General features: G+C 38.7%; 1 protein-coding gene across 1 annotated transcript in view; it reads right to left on the bottom strand.

Moving 5' to 3' along the window:
- Nucleotides 1-13292, bottom strand: part of LOC122814193 (inaD-like protein) — a 464245-nt gene that overhangs the window by 121364 nt on the left and 329589 nt on the right. The window lies entirely within an intron of this gene.

Here is a 13292-nt window from a genome sequence, read left to right as displayed (position 1 = left end):
TGTACCTGTAAAAAATCCTTAACTGTCTGCATGGATTTCACTTTATTCTCCATTTTCTTCAACACCTCTTCTGCGTTAGCACCAAACAAAGTATCATGTTGTAATGGAGCATCTAATAATTTTGCTTTAACATGATCAGGTAGATTCTGTTCCTTTAACCAAGCATGCCTTCTAATAACAGAACCTGTAACAGCGGCCTTGCAAGAGGCCTCCAGTGAATCATAACCATATTGCAAAGTGTGCTTTCCCACTTGTTCAAGTGCATACAATAAATCCTGCATTTCCTTGTTCTCTGAACATTTAGAATTTGTCAACATTTTCTGTTTAAGCAGTGACATTAAGTATTACTGATATTTAAGCATATGAAACTGACAATTTAAAGCCCTTACAGCCAAGGTAGCAGAAGTGTAAACTTTTTTCCCCCCATCTGTCCAGTGCCCTAGAATCCCTATCAGAGGGGACAGGGTTTTTTGCAGTGGAAGCTTTGGCTCCTTTGGGACCCTGAGATATAGTTTCTGGGTCAGCAGCGGGGTTTTTATATAGGAATTTATGAGAATCTGGGACCCTGTAGTATCTGTCAGGCTTAGCAGGTGCAGGAGGTAGAGAGTCAGGGGACAGGCCGGACTCTGAAAATACATCATCTACAATGTCAAGAACAGGTGGAATAGCAAGGGGTCTGTGCTGAAGTAATAGCAGGAAGTCTCTGAGCCTTTTCTTAGATTCTGAGCAATCTTGGCTCTCCCAGTGGAAATGCTCCCTTCATGGTATGCAGTGTTTCCCCAAAAAAATAATCCTCAGGAGGAGAGGATGAAGGAATGGATTCTTCAGCTTCAGAATCCTCATAGGGAGGAATAGAATAATCCTGTTCAGAAGAGGAATCAGAGGAAATAGAAACCTGATCAGAAGAATCATATTCTGTCTCTTGCCTAGGCCTCTTATCAGGAGGGGGATGGGTACCCCTGATCAAAGTAATTACGTCTTCGGCCATTTTAAGCATCTGTTTTTTAGGCATGGAAGTCTGAGTAGGAGAAAGCTGTACTTGTTTCTTTGTCTTTAGAGCTGCTTTAGTCTTTGTCTTTGAAGCTGAAGATGGTTTAACATATAACTGTGTAGGTCTGAAGACACCCTCAGAAGCCGATGCCTGCTCAGAGGCTCCGGACCCATCTGAGGGAATGATTTCCAAATGTCCAATACCTTGAGTATCCAGAGGCCCAGTCGGCTCCAAGTGGGAGTCGGAAGCGGCCTGTGGCTCTGAGGTAGTGGGCACCAGGGGCTGCGAAAGCACCTCACTCAGAACCGGCAAACCGGCGACTGGCCTAACAGTGGCCTCGTCGTCGGTTTTGGACCTCGGATGCCTATCCTTTTCCTTGTCCTTGCATTTTTTGTAAACTCCGGTCGACAGCATTATATAATTAAACATTTGGCCAAAGTAATGAAATGCAAAATCGAATCGCCGCTTAATAGTGCGTTGGTTAAATCTAGCACAAAACCGACAGCTAGCAACGTTGTGCTCAGGGCCTAGGCAAGGAATACAGTAAGAGTGAAAATCCTTATGAGGTATTTGCTTCCCACAACAAATACAATTGTTAACTTTTTCTGACATCGGTCTGGAGCAAGAAAAAAGTTTTCCCAACGGGGTACTTAGCTTTAATGAAGACTTCGGTTCTGAAATTCGGATTTGAAAATCTCAGGAGTCGGCCGACCGGCACTTGCAAACTGCTTTTGCTTCGGGCACCGCACGGCAAGAAAGACTGAAGAAAATGGCGTCGGCTGCATCTTTTATACCCCTGGCGCACTGACGTTAGGGAAGAGGTGACAGCATCAGACGCCAGACCAGGACTTTGGAATTCAGGCCGACTGTGGGTAGCCTGCCAGCAGGATAACCCAAGAGTAATGACTGTAACAGTGAAACACGATGAACATCTGGAACTCCCTACCACTACAAATCAGGGTACAACCTAACAAAATCTTCAAAAAAAACTGCTTATTTCACACCTAAACAATTCCTGGACATGCAACTGCCTAGCATCTGGCTGACATATTGTAATACCTTTCTCCCACCCCCTATCCACCCTCTTCTTTAAAACTCCCTCAGGTGCACTACATTTATTATCACAAGTTACTTACCAACTCACTGCTGCCTACTCCCCACTGTCCCATTGATATTCACTCCCTCTCCCCTAGACTAAGTTGAAAAGCTTTCCCTTAAAATGTCAATGAACCTCATATGAACTTGTCTATATTCTATATTTTCCTTTCTTCTCTTATCTTCATTACATCTTCATGATTATTTCTACTAAACATACTGTATGAACAATCATGTTATTACCTGCTATACTTTTAATTGCATGTCTAAGTCACTATGCTTATGTAAATATTTTATACAATCATATATTATCTACTATATTTTATAACTGTATGTGTAAACCACAATGCTCATGTAAATATCTTATGTATTGTATGTTAGCAATTGTTTGTGGAACTTTTCTCCAAGGGCCTCCACTGAAAACGGACAGATTTGTCCAGTTGGACCTCCTTGGTAAACAAATGTAAAATAAACAAATAAACAATTAATGCCAAAACTGATAGCTATGGATCAATGTGGTTTTGTGTAGGGAAGGCAAACATTTGACAACATTAACAGAACACTGATAATCACAGGGAAGCAGAATGGAAGAAAATACCACTGTTGTTGGTGGGTCATGATGCGGAGAAAGCATTTGATACAGTAAGCTGGGACTTTATGAGCAGAACAATGGAAAAATTTGCATTTCCTGATAAAATTATAAGGCTGATTAGGAGGATATATGAGGAATTGGAGGCAAACATTAAAGTGAGTGGGGTCCTCTCTGATAATTTCTGCTTGAGCAGAGGAACCAGACAGAGGTGTCCTTTCTCCCCTTTGTTATGTGCATTATATTTAGAACCACTGGCAAAAAAAGTAAGGGACTCAGGAATTCAAGGATATAATTGGTATGGTAGTCAAGAAAAGCTGGCTCTATTTGCAGATATTATTTTATACCAGACAAAACCAGAAAGGGACATTACAGTTTTGTAGAACATTTTGTGACAGTTTCATATCACTTTGGGATACAAAATTAAGGAAGCTAAAACAAACGCAATAGCAGTAAATTACGTACCCACGTATGAACTGGTTCAGCAATATCTAAATTTATGGGGACATAATTAAAACTAAGTACTTACAGGAATGCATTAAAAATGATTCCAGTGTGGCATCTAAGGATATGTGGGAAGACCAAACAAAAGATAATACAAAAATTAAGAAAATGGAAGCTCTATTACATAATATCGATAGAAAGATACAAGCAGTTAAAATGTTTTTAGTCCCTTCAGTCTTATACACACGGCAGGTTTATTTTTATCAACCAGAAGATAAGTTGTGGATAGCAATTAATAAAGAGCTGAAGGATTTTATCTGTAAAGGGAAGATGGCAAGAGCCAAGTGGGATAAGCTGGTTCTTCCAACAGAACAAGGCGGATTTAGATTACCCAATTTGAAGGGGTATTTCAGAGCAACACAGTTAAGGCTCCTATACATAGCACAAACGGAAAACTATAATTCAAATTGGAAAGGGATGATGATGAAACGGGGGGGGGGGGCTCAAGAAACAACGAACGACTGGGATTTTTGATACAGACCTAAGGAGAATAACAGTAATCATATAGAATGTTATATTCATAAAGAAGCAGAAAGTATGCTAAGAACTATGCCAACACAGGAATAAAGAAAGGACATTCTGACAACAGGGCTGACTACAATTAGGAATACGGAAAATAGGCAAGAGAGGACTGGAATTTATTAGAGAAAACTGGCAAAGGAACCAAGGTATTAGGAGGTAATAATTAGAGAGGGAAAGGTAATAGAATGGGAAGACTCCAATAATTTATTTGGACTGCAGGTTAGAGATTACCTTCCCTATGAAGAACTGATATCAGTGTATAGAAAAAGAGAAAGAAATAGGAGGGTCCTAGCACTGGCATGGTTTTTGGAATCTGGAACAGAAGCTGCTGTCAAGAAAGGAATAATTAATTAGTAGAGCACACAAAATATTGCATGATAACTATAAGAATCAGAGGAGGTTAGAAAGGATTGAGAAGAGAGACTGGATAAACAATTCACAAAGAAACAATGGGGGGATATATGCATGTCTCCCAAATATGCAACAAAGTCTAGAAGATTTAGGATCTTTGCTTGGAAGTGTGCAAATAGAGTACAAAGAATTTTTCCTTAGGTAGACCGCAAATGCTGGAGGTATGATGGGGAAGAAAGAGGTAACTGGGAACACATTTTATGGGAGTGCAATGAGTTGGCAGACTTTAAAGATTCCCTGCAGACCGCTCTGTATGAAATACTAGGTAAGCAAATTGGTGTGTCTAAGGAAATTATTTTTTGATCTGTGATAGAGAATCAGAATTGCCTACACACAGTGAGGCCTTGCTGAGTGTAATTATGGTGGCTGCCAAAAAAAGCAATTACTTGAAAATGGAAATCCAAGTTTAAACTAGCTTTACTAGAAGTAGCAAATATAATCACAGAGATAAAACAACTGAAATTGGGATCTTTAGAAAAGGATAGGAGCAAATTACATATGAAAAAATGGGAATTGTGGGAACAATACATGCAGAGGAGGAAGGAGGTTTAAAAGAAGACAAGATATGTATGAGTTATGTAATGTCTGAATAATGCGGTAGCGTTGTTGCCTCACAGTAAGACGCTGTCCGGTTCGATTCTCAGCTAGAGCGTCTTCTGCGTGGAGACGTGCGTGAATGGGCGTACCTTCGTTGAAGGTTGTGCGTCAGGCCTGGCAAGCCGGTACATAAAAATCAACTGCCAATCATTAGCAGACCGGAGTTCCACTGTGGTGACCCCTAACTGGGAAAAGCTGAAAGACACAAACAAACACGTAATGTCTGAATAATGAATAGATAGATTATACGTGATGTATAATGATAGAAACAAAGTGTATCAGTACGGTTTGTTTTCATTTATATAAATGTAAAATTGCCTATGTCATACATGAAATTAAGATGTTTCTTGTTTAAAAAAAAGGTGAAGCTTGAACTGCTTTTTCTCAACAGCTGAAGGACTCTTCCCAGTTAAGTGTTTTCTCTTCACCTTTTCTAGCCGAATTTCTGTCAGGCTCTCTAAGCCTTTTCTTTGCTGGCATCCAGGCAGTATACCTGCTAGTTAGTAACTGAACTTAAACTGGCTGAATTACTAGCCCTCATCTCTCGGTTTCTTTTTTCACTCTGGGAGATCTTAAATTAAGCTGTTGATCACTGTGCAGCCATCTTGCAAGTCATGCTATTTGGCCTTTTGCATTTTCTTCTGATTACTCCCAACACTAACAAATATGAACTAGTCATGAGGGTTATAGAACCTGCTGTAGGAGGAACGTGTTCTGTCTGTGTTTACCACCAGGGAGTTTATCTAGCAAGAAGGCTTCCATGATAATTAATTTCTGCAAAATAATTTAGGAAATATTCAAGGACTTTTCAATGTTACTTTGCATAAAACAGTTGTGGCTAGTTTCAGCAAATCAGGGACAGTGAGAAATCCATACAAAATAATTTTGACTGGATTGGTGAATGTCCACATAATAAATGTGGTGGCTGGAAGGGAGAAGAACTGTGTGTGGAATAAGATGGTAAAGCAAGTTTAGGATAACTCAGGTAACAAGTGCGTGTTTTCCTGAGTATGGGTTATTATAGGTGAAAAGAGTTACTAGCTAAATAAAGTGGTGGGAGGAAAGGCCATTGTTTAGTCTGGAATGAAGGAAGGAGATCTATATAGTGCTGAAGGCTCACACTATGATAAAGTTCTGTTTTCTAGGGAAGGATTCCTTTGCTGGCTAATGAGACCAGGGTGAATGTGAGGTGCATGCATTGATAACTCAGATTCTAAGGTGGTATTCTATGACAACTTCTATAATAACCTTGTGGGGGGAAAGGTATAAGTGGTGGGTACAAATAAAATCAGTGAGCACACATTACTGCTGCTTATCAGTAACAGTATGCCTCTAACAGTTCTGTCCTCACAGCTGTAAAAGGAATAAAATGTCAAAGTGTTTGAGATATGGAGAAATCGTCGTATAATTAATATTCTGGAATTGCAGTATATATATATATATATATATATATATATATATATATATATATACACATACATACATACACACAAGTTATTGATCAGAGCCCACATTTCACACAGGGGAATTTTATTTCTTATGTTATAGTTTTGATTTGCCAAAAGCTGCCATCCTTAATGCCATACAGAAAAGAAGCAGGAAAGAAAGAAAAGGTGTAGGGTCATAAAATCAAACAATTGTATAAACGTTTGGTTGCTCTGTTTAGAACTCTATAGAGTGGTGAGGACATAAACAAAAAGCTAGGTCACCAGAGCTGATGAGGAGGAAATGATAGCGTGTCAGAGTGGACAGAGGAAGAGTGGGGTGGGGTGGGACATGCACTGCGTTAGAAGTGATGAAGGAGTGATGGTATTAGAATGCACAATGCAAGGATTAACAAGTGACTTTATAACTGTGGTAGAAGTGGATAAGAGGGTAAGAGACATGAACAGGTTAAAAAGTTAATGCTAGAGTTGGTAAGTCAATACGTGGATGGACTTAGCAAAAGCAATTTCCTGCTGGAGCAATTTGTCATGTGTGTTAAATATGCCCTCACAACTGCCCTAACAAACCTACTGGGAAATGTGAAGCATATGTTGTTGTTCTTGCGTCCTTCGGCTTTTCCCGGCTAGGGGTCGCCACAGCAGAAATCCGGTCCGCTAATGATTGGTAGTTGATTTTTACGTGCCGAGTTACCAGCCCTGACGCACAACCTTCAAAGAAGGTACGCCCATTCACGCATGTCTCCACGCAGAAGACACTCAAGCAGAGAATCGTGTGAAGCATATAATATGGTAATTTGGGCTGTTCAGGTAGAAGGCATAAGAACAGTGCTGTGTTTAAATACTGAGTTTCATAACATAAAAGCTAATACAAGGTTAGGCAAAAAAAAAAAAAAGGTGAGTAAAGAGAAGGGAGGTGATGGTGGCTGATGAAAAAAGGTAGGCTAGGAGTAAGTTCTAAAGAAACAGCGAGTTAAGTGGAGGAAGGAGTAAGGAAGGATAAAGCAGCTGTAAGTGCCATCAGGTGGATGGGGAGAAGGAACAGTGGCTACAGTGGTTCTATCACTAGTAGAACTAAGGGAGAACACAGCAAAGACTAGGTGATGCTTGCATATACAGTAAAAGCGGCGTGTGTGTGTGTTAAGAATAAAATAAATCAGAGAAAGTATAAGAAAACAATATAAGGTTTATAGTACAGCAGCTTGATTATCAAAAAACACAAAAGATACAAGAAGGTCGACTAAAACAGAATAAAGGAGAAACAGAGCATATTTATGCAAAGTACTGTGAGTAAAAAAGGATGAGCTTAAAGCTGGACTCAGCCAAAATGCACACAAATATATATATAAATGTTCAGTCAGACACAACTAAAAACAAAATGGAGACAAAAAGCCTTGTAAGCCTTGTTCTGGTATCTGCAGTACAATGTCTGTGTAAACTGTTTAAAAAGAAGCATATAGGCTCAACAGGTTCACAGATTAACATTAAGCTGTTGCTCCAGAGGACCATTAGTAGCTTAGCCACGATAGTTTTGACCCTTTTCAATAAGGGCTTGAGGAGCCAGAACCAGGACGTACTTATGACTGCCCATCCATTCATTCAGATTATACTTAAAGAAGGTCAGGAAGCTACTTTGCTTTATATCTAAAGGAAGTAGTCCAGAAAACAGGGATTATCTGGGATATCTATCATGCCAGCAGGTCCACTTTATGTTTCAATGGAAGTTAAGATCTCATGACGGGATGTTTGGGATAATTTGTTTTGTGGATGTGCAGGAGGTTGCACAGGACTGGATCCTTTCAGACTCTGTATGCTACAAAGAAGTCACCTTTTAAGAGTCGATAGGAAAGAGAAAAAATGTTTTAAGGTGGTCTGTGTAAATCAAGGAAGACACACCCTCGATTATCTTTGTGAGAAAATACTATGGTCTCTCAATCTGGGTCATATGCTTTAAGAAGGACAAAGAAAGGGGCCATTATACTCGGTTTTGGATCTGATGAGGGAGAAGTAGAGAGGGATAAAATACCCCTGTTGATTAGTCTAGCTAAGGAAAAGGATTTCCTAACAGTGGAGCATTACACACACACTGAGAGATTGGGTTCTGTCAGTTAGCTATCCATTGGGTAAACATAAGCGAATCATACTAAATGTAAACAGCTACCAATAATGCCAGAATGTGGGACAGTATCAAAAGTCTTTGTCAAGTCCAGGTATGAAGCATGAACAAACTTGCCTGAATCTAATGCATAAATGACTTGTTCAAAGAAACCCACCAGGTTCAGGAAGCAGGATCTGCCTTTAAAAACTCAAACTGACTTGGGTTTGGGCTTATAAACTGCCAATGTCCTTGTTAATAAGTTCCATAATAGTGTGTTTCACTGACCAGATCAGTAGTGCATCCCTCACTGAGAAGCAGGATGACTACTGCAGTTCTCCATTCCTCGGGTACAGATCCATTGGAGGGGCTTAGTAACAAGTTTACTAGACAGTGTCTGGTGCTGATCAGGACCCATGAAGCTAGTGTTCTTGGCCTTTGGAGGACTACACACTCCTTAGTAGGTTTTACACATACACTAAAGTAGAAGTGATGATAAAGCCTAAAGAAGTGGTTATTTCAGTAGACTCTGTTAAAGCAAACAGACAAACAAGCAATGAGGTTCTTCAGTAAGGCAAAGTTATAACAGCTGACTCATTATCTGGGATGCTTTACATGGTTCAATCGTTTCTGAAAATGGATTAATCAGGTAAGTTTATGAACTATTAGAATTTGCCAGACTTTTGCCAGAAACTACTGGTCTGGCAAACTCCAAACCCAAATTGTTTGGACATGCAAGTCACAAACGAATCATCAGGGACTGCCAAGTAAAGTGACCTTAGGTTGGAGAACCAAAAGATGACTTCCTAGCAACCATTAGCCAACACAGATTTTTAAAGCTATTTCAGAAATGGATTTATGTCAAATTCCCACCAGGTGTTCAAGCCAGTGGAACACCAATGATTGTCCTACATTTTTCATCCCTAGCTGCTAAATAGTAGAAACCCTGCAGCCTTGTTAACAGAACGAACCAAGCAAAGTCTTCTTCAAAAGAGACAAATCATGGAAGATATTGTCCAAAATAAAAACCAATCCAACTACCAATAATTTAAATACTTAAGAAATCTTGTCAAAAAAGTTAACAACAAAAAATAATGCATCACCATACTTTAGTCGACACACTAAAACAATCCAAAGCTATTTTGGTTCTCCATGAACTACTCCACTCTGGCCAAACAACTACTCCCACACCAACAACCAATAACAACCCAGACAATATAGCCTCCCAATTAAACTCTCACTTTATAAATTCAGCATTCTCTCTTACTAAACAAATCTCTCCCACCACCCTCCATACCCCATTTTCACCTAATAACAATACTATGTCTTTCTCTTTCCAACTAGTCCCAACTAGCACTAAAAATACCTAGACAAACTCAAACCAACAACGTTAGTGGTAGACAAGTTACCAGAGTACCTAAAACTCATTTTTGAAGCTCTAGCTTCCTGTTTCTATACTAATTAACAGATCCATAACAGAAAATCATATCTCAGTCATCTGGAAGACATCTTTTATAATTCTACTCCACAAAGGTGGAAATTCAACTGACCTATACAACTACAGACCCATAGCTATACTACCACCACTATCAAAAGTATAAGAAATACGCATCCACTCCCAGCTCCTCTAATATCTTAGTCAAAATACTCTTCTGTCCATGATTCAACACTGGTTCTGCCCCATCCATAACACAATTGCTGCTCTTATTAGCTTTACCAATGCTATCAACCATAACAGAAATAATACAACCTGGTATTAGCACTCTTCTTGGATCTGTCAAAGGCCTTTGACCCAGTTTCTCATCAAAAACCTCAGTGAATTCTCACCTGGTTTCTGAGCTATTTCACAAATAGACAACAATTAGTAAAATGGAAGTAAGAATTCTCTTTCCTTCATGTCACAGTTGGGAGTCCCACACGGATAAATACTGGGTCCACTTCTGTTTTGTAAAAAAAACCACCACACTGCAACAAAAAAAGCAAATATAGTTCAGCATGCAGATGATGCAACCCTTATCTGCTCTGCACTACAAATCCTCCAAGAAATTACATAAAGAGTCTTTTTCATCCGTCTAATCCTGGACAGGCACTGCAGGCCTACTGCACAATGCAAAATGACTAAACTAATGCTCTTTTTACCAAAACAGTTTAATACTCAAAAACACAATTTCCTTATTGTCTTGTCTGACAATACAAAAACTGAAACAGTGACAGAAGCAAAATTACTTGGAGTACTCTGCATGACAAACTGAAATATGACCAACATATTCTCCAAATATCAAAAAAACACAAAATATATAGGCTCCTATATAGAGCAAATCAGTATCTTACAGTATCACCAAGCAAATCCATAGTAGCAGCCTACCTAGTCCCATCTCTATTGCATGCATCACCTATCTTCACTAATCTCAACATTAACCCTCATGTCCAAACCTGATGCATGCTATAATAAAATAGCATGATTTTCCCCATGTTCATATCATAAAACTCACCACTGCACAGCCCTAAAGGACCTAAATTGGCTAAAACTCCCAAATAAGCAAATCTATACTCAAATTCACCTGTGCCCACAAACGTATCTACAAGTCAGATAGTTGCCCCTCTCTAAACTGCATATTCCTACCATACAACAAGATAACACTATGCATCAATAACAAATCTCGCCTAGCTGTAAATAACTCAGAAATCTCTGCCAGAAACTCACTCTATTCTCAATGTGTCTCAACTGCAGAACTCCATCCCATTAGAGTTAAAGCTAACTGAAAACAACAAATACTTTCAAAGTCTGCAAAAACAGCAATTGCATGGCAACTGACTCTGCTCTTGCACTGCATACAGATAACTTCCAATCCTGATGAAAATAGAAGCTGCAATACCTCTGACAAAACAATAGCTGCACTGCATTAATTCCCATATGGTGATTATTGCACTTTCCCTTCTACCTACCACTGTAAAATTTAACAGATTATATTTCTTAACTACCTAGTTCTACTCAATTCCTCCACTCTCCCTCATCATACCACTACTTACCAACTTCACCTCAAATGGCAATCTTTGTCTCCCCTTGTTTTTCTTTGTACATCTCTCTGCTACAGCCTTATACAAATGTGTAGATTATCTCTTTCCTCTCCTTTTCCTATGAACACAAATTGTATGATACAAGGTTAGTATTAATCATCTGTTACACCAAATTATGTATGAAAAATGTATTTGTAACCAAGATGAAAATATCATATACAATGTGGAAAATGAAAATATATGGTATTTTGCCTATGTATGTGAATACTGAAGCTTTTCTCCCTGGGAATCTGCCATAAAAGGGTATCTATTCCAGTCAGACTTTCCCAGTCAACAAAGATAGATAGATAGATAGATAAATAGACAGATAGATATAGCCAGACAGACAGATAAATTTAATTATAAATATATTATTTTTAATAATGCACAGGTAGACTGATTGCTGACAACATCCATACCTTTCTATGGATGTTGAGGCTTAATGTTATTTTTAAGAATGAGGCAAAATGCACTTACAGACTACCACAGTGTACACTTTGTTTTGTTCATTCAGAAAAATAAACCATGTTTTTTTTTAGTCACTCTGAAAGGCTTATTTGGGAAGGAGTACAAAATTTGACATTTATATGGTCAGACATGCAGGGTTCCTAAAGTCCAGAAACTCGTCATCCCAACAGAGGATGTGTTTGCTTAGGCTGCAGAATTACTGGTTCAATGCAGTATATGAAAAGTACCACTCTGCAGTTCATTACAATATAGAACTGCTGAATAAGGGCTTATAGTTAATCTGCAAAGCTGTGAATTTAATGTTCAGTGCATCTTCTAAACTAGATCCACAAGGATGAGAAAATAACCTAAGCTTCCCAATCTGAATGCAAGAAGGTTTGTTGTCTTTCTTAGTTAAACAGTAACCACACCAGAGATCAGTAACTAGTAATTCACAGTTAATTGTTTGTTGGTAACCACTGAATTTTCTTTAGTACAACATCACAATTAGTGCATATGTCAATGCATTTTAATATTTTTTTTCAGTCATATAGTTTACTAACAGTATTTATTAAATGCAAGGTAGCAAGGCTTAAAAGGGAGTAAGACAACTCAGAAATCAAACTGGCAATGGCAGGCAACTGTCACTTGGAAGAATAAAACAATTCCATGACCCAGGTGTGCTACTGAGGTCTAGTATTGTTCTTGTGTTAGTCAATGCTATTCTCTTTACTCTGGGCTTTCAAATGATGATTTGACCACCCTGTAGTGGGTAAAAAATACTGCTGCCAGGCTGCTGAGTGAGTACATTTAGAACAAGTCAAATTATGCCAGTGCTGGTGTATCTGTGTTCATGGTGAGTGGTGGGCCCAAAGTGCTTTTAAGATGCCCTCCACACCCAACATAATCTGGGTACTGTTTATCTAAAAGGAGTGGCTAAGGCTCTATATTCTGTCAAGAAAGAGCAGCTTCATCAGGTATGGGGCTGCTGGCTGTTCCAAGGACTCTCTTAGAAACATCTGGTAGCCTTTCCTTTTCTTATCTTTCCACTGACCCTTTGGAACCAGTTACCATCCCTGCACTGTGCTTGCAAAATAAGAAGCTTGTTTTAGGAGGCCCCCTTAAATCTGTGTAGAGATTGTACAAGTCTGCTTAATGTCAGTACTATACTTTTAAGTAATTTATATGCTTTAATCATTCTTTTATAAGAATTGCAGCCTTAAGCACAAGCAATTTATTGAAATAAAAAAACAAAATAAATAAATAAATAATGACAAACTGATAACTATAATCTTTCAAAAATCATATGATGACAAAAGTATTTCCTCACTTGAAAGATGCAGATTTTATATCTATTATAAGGATACTCAAAACTACTGTGAACAGCGGGCAGGTAAAAACTGACAGCATCATTAAATAGCTCAAGAAGCACAATACATTTCAAAAAGGGATAATCCATCTTAAGACAGACTCAAAGAAAAGTCAATTCAATCCATTTCTGTAAATGGAGTGTAACAACAAATGATGGTGTGCCCTCTAACT

Source organism: Protopterus annectens, chromosome 10.part0, assembly GCF_019279795.1.
Source record: "Protopterus annectens isolate FY-2018-M chromosome 10.part0, PAN1.0, whole genome shotgun sequence".
Classification (NCBI taxonomy): domain Eukaryota; kingdom Metazoa; phylum Chordata; order Ceratodontiformes; family Protopteridae; genus Protopterus; species Protopterus annectens.
The sequence above is the reverse complement of the archived record's forward strand: the minus strand, read 5'-3'. Positions and strand labels throughout refer to the sequence as shown.